The sequence below is a fragment of the Hyperoodon ampullatus genome, assembly GCF_949752795.1.
Source record: "Hyperoodon ampullatus genome assembly, chromosome: 17".
Lineage (NCBI taxonomy): Eukaryota > Metazoa > Chordata > Mammalia > Artiodactyla > Ziphiidae > Hyperoodon > Hyperoodon ampullatus.
In genome coordinates, this window is record NC_136930.1 from 39970496 (window position 1) to 39981103 (window position 10608).

The 10608-nt window shown below is 43.0% G+C and overlaps 1 pseudogene across 1 annotated transcript; it reads left to right on the top strand.

Annotated features, from left to right (window-relative positions):
- The first annotated feature begins 8383 nt into the window (after window positions 1-8383).
- On the top strand, window positions 8384-9880 carry LOC307065802 (elongation factor 1-alpha 1-like; annotated as a pseudogene). Its single transcript has one exon. The product of its transcript is annotated as an elongation factor 1-alpha 1-like (transcript).
- The last annotated feature ends 728 nt before the right edge of the window (window positions 9881-10608 follow it).

Sequence of the window (10608 nt, forward strand, 5' to 3'; positions counted from 1 at the left end):
ACTGGGAATTTTTCTGAGGATGACTTTGGCATGGTGAATGGATATGATTTGGCCGCTGCAGGACCCAGATGCCATGGCCCTTTTTTATTTTGTTCTTGGCACTGTCATCTGTGTCTAAGGGACTGGGCTGCTTCTAAAGCTGCTTAGCTTTATTCCAACGGTGCTGTTGCAGCAACTGTGAAATGCCTTCGAAAGCTGACATGACATTTTGGGGGCCTGCTGGGCTACAGTACTCTCTCAAATGCAACCTAGCCTGGCACTCACTTTTAGCTTTATATAATTAACTTTTTCTAGTTTATCTTGAGAAATAAGTCCTCAGCAAACCACATGCAAAGTCTATTTCACATTCTAATGTCCCTCTCTGAAAACCTCAGCAGTATGAGCAAGGATCCACCCATCCCAAACCCTAGTTTAACAGCACTGTACGTAAGCTGGTGGTTTGTGGGATCATCTTGCTGGGTTCTATGTACTCATTTTCTTTCTACTCTGACATTGCTTTTATATATAACTCATGACTGATCTCACTGTACGACCTGGAATAAATCATTTAACCATTCTGACAACTTCTTGAAATGCCATGAGAGTAGACAAAGACTTACCTCCCTTGGGCTTGCTGGTGTGTGGATCACTGGGGTGACGTTTGTGAGTGTGAGGAAGGGCTAGGCCAGCGTGGTTGACACACAAATTTTCAACTTGCAAGTTACCCATAATTCTGAACAGCTGTTGTCACCCCATCAGAGGCATCTCAGCCACTAGTTTCACCAGGTCCCACACGCTGTCAACAGAAGCCTCAAGCAGTTTCTGCTCTCAGAATCCCTGCCCTGTCCCTTTCTTCCACTCCCTGGATTCCTCTGGGCTCTAGATTGAGGCATATCCAGAGACAGGGTCGCAAGCCTTACCTTACAGCTTAGTGTCAGGGTGTAAAAGGGTCTGGAGCAGAGATGGCAAATGCCTGGCTTTGGGACCTCTCTTCCTGCTTCTCCATTCATGGAAGACATCATTAATTGACACTGGTATCCTTTCCTGCTAAGGCCAATCTCAGAATTCTTCTCCAGACAGTGGTCTGAGTTCTGTGCAGCCACAGTCATTGATTGGAATTGAGTTGGGAGATAAAACCTATTCACTATCCTTTGCCCAGCGGGACACTGGTCTTGAGGCCATAGTTGCTCTGAATCAGCTATGTTGTTAAAAAAGTTTGGTCTATTTAAATAGGTTGGTCTGGGAACCAAACCTAATTTGCAGTATTGTTTTGGTGGGAAATGCATTCAACTTGAAATACTAGCTTACAAGTGAACTTTTGGAAAGCAACTCGTGCATAAATGTACCAGTAACTCCTGTACTTTGGTTATGTGGTGGTAAGAGCAGCTACAAGGGTTGAGGTTAAGAGTGTGGACTGCATGGTTCTAATCCTGTCCCTACCTCTTACTGGCTGTGTGACTTTACACAACTGAACCTCTCTGTGGCTCAATTCCTTCAACTATAAAATGAGGAAGGTAATAGGATTACCCTCCTCATAGGATTATTATGAGGATTAAAAATGTATTATTTGGGGCTTCCCTGGTGGTGCAGTGGTTGAGAGTCCGCCTGCCGATGCAGGGGACACGGGTTCGTGCCCAGGTCCAGGAAGATCCCACATGCCATGGAGCGGCTGGGCCCGTGAGCCATGGCCACTGAGCCTGCGCGTCCGGAGCCTGTGCTCCACAACAGGAGAGGCCACAACAGTGAGAGGCCCGCGTACCACAAAAAAAAAAAAAAAAAGTATTATTTGTAAAGCCCTTAGAATAGTGCCTAGCATACAGAAGGTACAATATAGGAGTTCATGAATTAAAATAAATGCCATATTCTGATCTGAACTGGGAGGCTATATCTGTTTCCTTTTATTCTATGAAACAAAAAAATGAGATGATCACAAATTTTGTAGTTGTATAAATGAGGTGCTATTGGTATCTATTAATAATTTATTTAACACTTTACAAATGTATTAACTCATTTAGTACTCCCAATAACCTTCTGTGGCAGGGCATTAGTTCCAATTTTACAGGTGAGATAACTGAAACGTTTCTATATGGTATTAAAATGGACTGGTACAGTCAGACACACCCTTAGGCACCTCTCAGACACATGGAGCCGAGGTGATGACCCTATGCCAGAGACAAGGAGATACTTCAGGGACTTTGTCCAAACGTCTTCTGTAATACTAACATGTCCCAGAGGATAAAAATGTGGGTTATTCAAAGTTGTATACACTGACCCCATTGATGCTTTCCCCCTAATTCTGTTATTTAAATTTTGCTTAAAAATTATCTTTTACTACCACAGAAAAAGGGCATAGACATTGCTGTATACTAGAAAATAAAGACAAGCAAAAATAAGAGAATAAAAAGGTATTCCCGCCACTCAATGAGTACTAGTACTAAGGTTAGTATTTATCCTTCTAGAACTTGACTTGTATTTCTCTTTTTTCCACAAAATCAGATCACATGATGCTTACCACTGTTCTATTACCTGCTTTTTTTTTTTCTTTTCTGGTCAATGATGTCCATTTTTCCATTTCAACACATTTCATCTCATCTAATAATAAACCGTATTTACATTACCCAATCATCTCCAAAATGTGCTTTGTTGCTGTTTATCCAAATTTGAATCTCATCCAAGACCATGTTTGCATCTGCTCGTCATGTCCCATAAGCCTCTTTTAATCTATCCCTGTTTTCATGACACAGATTCTTTGAAGAGACTGGGCCAGTTGTCCTGCATCCTTGACCTTTTTTTTTTTTTTTTAATTTGGAAACAATCGTAAATTTACAGAAAAGTTACAGTACAAATAATTTGTATTTTTTTTCTCAAGTATCTGAGAGTGAGTTGCTGACATGATGCCCCGTCACATCCAAACATTTATGTGTATATTTCCTATAAAAAAAGACACTCTCCTACATAACCACAATACCCCCATCAAATCAGGAAATTAACACTGATCCATCACTTCCATCTAATCTTCAGACCCCCTTCAAGTTTCTTTAATTACCCCAGTAAAGCCTTTCAGATGAAGGATTCAGTCTGGAATAACGTGTGGAGTTTTTGTGTCGCATCTCTTTAGTCTTCTTTGATATGGAACATTTTTCAATCTTTCCTTGGCTTTCATGACCTTGACATTGGTGGAGATTGGAGGCTAGTTATTTTGTATAATGTCCCTCCACTTAGATTTGTCTAATGTGTCTTCATGATTAGATTCAGGCTATGCATCTTTGGCAGAAATATCACAGAACTGATGTTGCATTCTTCTCACTACATCCCATCAGGTGTCCTAAGATTTAGATTTGTCCCATTACTGATGCTGTTAACAATAACCATTAATGCAGTGTTTGCCACCCAGGCATCTTTCTCTTTGTAATTAGTCAGTATCTAATGGGGAGGCACTTTAAGACTAGGGAAATATCTCATTATCCTATTACTTTTTTCTTTTTTTAAAATAAATTTATTATTTATTTTTGGCTGTGTTGGGTCTTCGTTGCTGCGTGTGGGCTTTTTCTAGTTGCAGCGAGTGGGGGCTACTCTTCCTTGTGGTGCATGGGCTTGTCATTGTGGTGGCTTCTCTTGTTGTGGAGCACGGGCTCCAGGCATGCGGGCTTCAGTAGTTGTGGCTCATGGGCTCTGGCAGGAAGGCTTCAGTAGCTGTGGCGTGCGGGCTCTAGAGCGCAGGCTCAGTAGTTGTGGTGCACGGGCTTAGTTGCTCCGCGGCATGTGAGATCTTCCCACACCAGGGCTCGAACCTGTGTCCCCTGCATTGGCAGGCGGATTCTTAACCACTGCGCCACCAGGGAAGCCCCTCATTATCCTGTTTCTTATCATACCTTCAATTTGTTATTTATTTATGTCAGTATAGGTTCATGAATTCCTCTTTTATTGAATGGGTCATAATCTATAACTATCTTTATTTTCATGCTTATTATTGTTCCATATTTGCCTAGTGGGAGTCCCTTCAAGCTGGCTTCTGTGTCTTTTTGATGTGACGTGTCTCTTAATTCTTTGATCACTTTTTAACTTTCTAGTACAAAAAGAGGTTTCAGGGTTATCTTGTACTTTTCCTAGCCCAGCTCTGGCATCAGCCCTTTATCCAAGGATCCCTGGTGTCTTTTAGTGGAGAATAGTGTTTAGAAACCAAAATCTAGGTACTTAGGATGCTCACTGATATTGGAGTATCACTACTCCCAGATCCTCTCAGTGCACAGAGCTAGGGAATGTGTATTTGTGCATGTACACATTTACATTTTTTATCTATCATCTATCTATCTGTTTATCCTCTATATATCTGTCTTGAAAACTATGTGTTCACACCATCATCTCCAACTCTAATCCAGCACCACAGGGTTCACTCTAGTCTTCCCTTTTCCGTATTTGTAATGTCCTTCTCCAACCATGAGGCATCTAGCTTTCCTTGTCCTTAATACATTTTCTTATTTAATCAACCCACCTCTGTGTAACCAGTCTCTCATCTGTCCTCCTTATACCTCTTGGGCTCCATGTGGATGTCCTCTTCGCCCAGCTCCAGCCCTGCCACTTCACACTACCTCGCCCTTCTGTCTGGGCATCCTCCTCACCCCACTGGGGCTCCAACCCCGTCCCAGCCTCCCCTCCACCCCCCGCAATGTGGACAGCTTCCTCACTCTGCTCAGGCTTTAATGTCTTACACTGGGTTGCACCTCTGTGGGGAAGAGACATCCTTCTCACCTTGTTCTGGCCATGACACCCCACACGGGGTCACCCTCCCACATGGAGACTTGCCTCACCCCACTCAGCCTTCAACTCCTTACACGAGCAGCTCATCGACATAAATGCCCTCTTCACCCTTCCCGGGCCAGGCTACCCTGTGCTAGGCTTAAGCCCTTGTGTGGGTACCCTCCTCCTTCCACTCAGACACTAGCACCCTCCTCTGGGTCACCACAGCTTACCATCCCCCTAGGCCCTAAACACACACACATACACACTTTACTTGCTCAGCTCTATCTAATGGCTGTTGCATAAATTGTTCGGGAAGGAGACAGGAAGGGAAAGAAGAGAAGGAAGAGGGGCCACAATTGACACTGGAGGAAGAGATTACTGTAGTATCATCCTCTCCCACCAAAGATCAAGACCCCAGATCCACACCTTTATTACTGGCTGGATAAGAAAGTGTTTAGTAGTAATTCCACAAATACCATGGGTTTCTTTCCTGTGGATATTTTTTGAGAGAGAGAGAGAGAGAGAGCCAGGAAAAGATTTCTATTGTTCTTTTCCAATGAATTTGGTGAAGAGTGATGCCAGTTTGCTAATAATTAGTAGGGAACTGATTAGTTTACAAGGGAACCCATAGCAAGGTACCACAGACTGGGTGGTTTAAAAAACAGGCATTATTTTCTCACTGTTCTGGAGACTAGGATTTCAAGATCAAGGTGTCCGCAGGGCTGGTTTCTTTGGAGGCCTCTTTCTTTGGCTTAGAAATGGCCGTCTTCTCCCCATGTCTTCACTTTGTCTTCCTTTTGTTTATCTGTCCTAATTGCTTCTTGCAATAAGAACACCAGATATATTGGATTAGGGCCCACCCTAATGACTTCCTTTTAACTTAATTACTTCTTTAAAGATTCTATCTCCAAATACAGTTACATTCTGAGGCACTGGGGATTAGGAAGAAATTCAAGGGGACACAATTGAGTCTACAATAGGAACATACTCCCATAGGCTAAAAGTCTTATGTAAGGCTAAAAGTGGCCAGAGTGCCTTATGCAATACAGATTTTTAAGACTTCCTTATTTGAATGACTAACCTCTCTGTAAAAGCTTATTCTTTCTTATCCTTTCCCATCAAAAATTCCTATTAACAAATCTGGGGAAAATAGTCTGAATATTTTGTTCAGCTATAGAGGACGTTTTGACCTTTGGGTTTCCTGAACAACATAAATTAAAGCCAAGGGCAACACCACCAAAAGAAGGGGAACATGTATTAAGGGGCCCATGCAAGGAAACAAAGGGCGCACAGAATGGAAGCAAAATGACTCGGTGGTTCTCGCTTATAGAGAGAGGTCTGGCTCAGGGGTCATGGGCCGGGTGCAGAGGTTGGAGACATTGGCCCATGGGATACAAAGGGTGCAGCCCAGGGTTTTTGGAGGAACTGCATTCAGGGTGAGACTGAAATAGGCGGCCAGGCTCAATGTACCATGAAGTGTCAATCCAAAGAGATCCAGGTACCAGACCACAGGACAGAAGTAGAGATAAGGAACCAGGGAAGAAGTTTTAGAGTGGAAAGTACAAAGTGGAACCTGGGGCAATTTTCTGAACCAGTGGGACATGACTAGGAGCTGTCTCTAGGTCCTCAGCAGTCTCAGCCATGGGTGAGCTTAGCCCTTACACCTGTTAGGGTAATCCAACCAAAGCATGTACTCTATGAATCAGGACTCTCTTAGAAGCAAATGGCAGAAACACTAGCTAAAATAAGCTTAAATTAAAAGGGAAGTTGTTGGTGCATGTAGCTGAAAGGGGCAAATCTAGCTTCAGGAACAACTGGATCTTGGCGTTCAAATTGTATCAGTACTTTCCAACTGATATCGGCTCAACCTTGCCTCCCTCTTTGGTTTGGCTGCATTTTTTCACCACATATGTCCTTTCTAGCACTAGGATAGATGTTTTCAAATAGATCAACTTCCACTTTCCTTTATCTGTCCAGAAGAATCCACCCTCTCTCTTCCAGCATCTGCATTACATTTTAAGGAAGACTCTAGTTCAGTTTGAGTCATATACCCACTTCCAAACCAGTCACATGGTTAGGAAGATGGCGTACTCATTCTGGGTATGGTGGAGGGGTGGGCACAATTGTACGAAAACCATGTGGAAAGAGAGAGCAGTGGATCCCTAGAAGGGCAGCAAAGTGCTGTTGCCAGAGGAATGGAGCATGGGTACATGGAAGGTGGGCCAAACCATGCATCCATTCCAGACTGCTCTGCCAAAACCAGGGGTGGACACATTTTACATGCCCAGGTCATCTTATGTCCTGAAGTAGTCTGTGTGCTAGATTATCTCTAATGTGCCCAAGAATGACCTCAGAAGACTAGGTCTGAGGACTCCTAGAGTTTCTTGCTATGGCACTGGCCTCTTTCTGAGTCAGGCGCTGTCTCTACCTGCTAAACCAATGTCCACTCTCATCCACTTTTGCTTGTCATTTTAGTGTCCACAAAGAGATCGGTAAGAGTTACCTTGACTCTAGTACATGTAGTAGGCAAAGTACATCTAGGCTTGGCCAAGCAAAGAAATGAATCTTCAGGTTTCTGGTGAGATGTCTCCTGCCAAAGAGGCCTAGTGACAGTTTCTGCCTTTAGTAGAAAACGTTATAATATACTCACAAATAAGGCAGATAATATCAGGTTGGTTCTCATTGTGTTTCCTTCATTCCATCTATCTATCTATCTATCTATCTATCATCATTTATCTTCTATCATCTATAACACTTATATAGCACTCACCATGTACCAGGCATCATTTTAAGTGCTTTTTACAAATACCAGTTCCTTTATTCCACATAATCTTCACATCCTAACAGTCCCCTTTGTGTCACAGTTGAGGAAAGAGTGTTTCTTCTGCAGGTTTATGAAAGTCCAAAAATTGATCCTGAACATTTGAAAGTCAAAGTAATCAATAATTAAAACTAACATGGGGCGTGGGTGGGAGGGAGGTCCAAGAGGGAGGGGATATAGGTATACATATAGCTGATTCACTTCATTGTACAGCAGAAACTAACACAACATTATAAAGCAATTCTACTCCAAAAAAAAAAGCTAACAATGAGAAACTTACCTCAGGGCACATCAAGTTTACCCTCCCTCCCCTGCCAAAAAAAATAAATGTTGAGTAAGTATTCACTGAAGTATTTAGTCCTTGGGTCTTTTGAAAATTATCATTTCAGACAGTCCTCTGAACTACCTTAATGTGATATAAATAAAAGGAATTCAATCTTCTACGTATTGGATACTATGCTAAAAACATATATACTTATTTATTTGTCCTTAGTAAATGAGTCACAGTTCCTGCTCTCATGAAACTTACTCTCTAGTGAATAATAGTCAAATGTGGCAGAGACTGATAATTGTCTCCCTGTTTATTCCATCCTTCTCCTATTAGTAAAAGAATCCCCCAAAGTTTTAGCTGTGCCTATGGCTGCCAAGGTATAAACTACTTTCCCCAGCACCATTGTAACTAAATGTGGCTGTGAAATTATATTTTGGCCAATCAGGTGTGAACAGAAGTAATACATGCAACTTCCAGGTCAGTTGATTAAGAATCCCCTTTCTCTCTTTTCCACAACGGGTTTGCCGCCAGGATACAGGTGTCGTGAAAACCGCCACTAAACCTAAGCAAAAATGGGAAAGGAGAAGACCCACATCAACATCGTTGTCATCGGACACGTAGATTTGGGGAAGTCCACCACTACTGGCCATCTGAACTACAAATGTGTTGGGATCGACAAGAGAACCACTGAAAAGTTCGAGAAGGAGGCTGCCGAGATGGGGAAGGGCTCCTTCAAGTATGCCTGGGTCTTGGACAACCTGAACGCTGAACGCGAGCGTGGTATCACCATTGATATCTCCCTATGGAAATTCGAGACCAGCAAGTACTATGTGACCATCACTGATGCCCCAGGACACAGAGACTTCATCAAAAACATGATTACAGGCACATCCCAGGCTGACTGTGCTGTCCTGATTGTTGCTGCTGGTGTTGGTGAATTTGAAGCAGGTATTTCCAAGAATGGGCAGACCCGTGAGCATGCCCTTCTGGCCTACACTCTGGGTGTGAAACAACTAATTGTTGGAGTTAACAAAATGGATTCCACCGAGCCACCGTACAGCCAGAAGAGATACAAGGAAATTGTAAAGGAAGTCAGCACCTACATTAAGAAAATTGGCTACAACCCCGACACAGTAGCATTTGCGCCAATTTCTGGCTGGAATGGTGACAGCATGCTGGAGCCAAGTGCTAACATGCCGTGGTTCAAGGGATAGAGAGTCACCCATAAAGATGGCAATGCCAGTGGAACCACACTGCTTGAAGCTCTGGATTGCATCCTGCCACCAACTCGCCCAACTGACAAACCCTTGTTTTTGCCCCTCCAGGATGTCTACAAAATTGGTGGTATTGGCACTGTCCCTGTGGGTGGAGTGGAGACTGGTGTTCTCAAACCTGGCATGGTGGTCACCTTTGCTCCAGTCAATGTGACAACTGAAGTGAAGTCTGTTGAAATGCACCATGAAGCTTTGAGTGAAGCCCTTCCTGGGGACAATGTGGACTTCAATGTCAAGAACCTGTCTGTCAAAGATGTTCGTTGTGGCAATGTGGCTGGTGACAGCAAAAATGACCCACCAATGGAAGCAGCTGGCTTCACAGCTCAGGTGATTATCTTGAACCATCCAGGCCAAATCAGTGCCAGCTATGCACCTGTGCTGGATTGTCACACAGCTCACATTGCCTGCAAGTTTGCTGAGCTGAAGGAGAAGATTGATCGTCGTTCTGGGAAAAAGCTGGAGGATGGCCCCAAATTCTTGAAATCTGGTGATGCTGCCATCGTCGATATGGTTCCTGGCAAACCCACGTGTGTTGAGAGCTTCTCTGACTATCCTCCTCTGAGCCGCTTTGCTGAGACAGACGGTCGCTGTGGGTGTCATCAAAGCAGTGGACAAGAAGGCAGCTGGAACTGGCAAGGTCACCAAGTCTGCCCAGAAAGCTCAGAAGGCTAAATGAATATTATCCCCAATACCTGCCACCCCAGTCTTAATCAGTGGTGGAAGAATGGTCTCAGGACTGTTTGTCTCAATTGGCCATTTAAGTTTAGTAACAAAAGACTGGTTAATGATAACAATGCATCGTAAAACCTTCAGAAGGAAAGGAGAATGTGTTGTGGACCATTTGTTTTGTGTGTGGCAGTTTTAAGTTATTCGATTTTAAAATCAGTACTTTTTAATGGAAACAACTTGACCAAAAATCTGTCACAGAATTTGAGACCCATTAAAAAAGTTTAATGAGAAAAAAAAGAAAAATCCCCTTTCTCTCACGTTTTTTGTCTCCCCATGGATTAGAATGTACAGATGTGGTGCTGGGGTCCAGCTTCCCCCACGGGGTAAGAACCTCACTCTAGCAGCCTATCTCAAATGGGGTTCCTGTAAGGGAAATAAACCTTACAGAAAATGATTTAAGTAACTCTTTTTTTTTAAACATCTTTATTGGAGTATAATTGCTTTACAATGGTGTGTTAGTTTCTGCTTTTAAGTAACTCTTATCTCCATTATTCCAAAGATGGTACAAAGCTATACTATTCCAGATACATAAGAGAAAGGTTAATTCATTACCACAATGGATGCTTTAAAGCATTAAAGCTTAATTCTCTCAATTGGGAAGGGCTGCTTGAGGATGTTGAAGCAAGAAAATAAAAGAAACCTGCATTCCTGGGTGTCCACTTGGACTTCAGCCTCCAACCCATTTTGACTGCCTGCCCATCTCTGGACAATATGAGAGAGTAATGAATGTCAATATTATCTGAATTTCTATGTTTTGTGGTGTCTTTTATACAGCAGCTTAGCCTTTTGCCTAT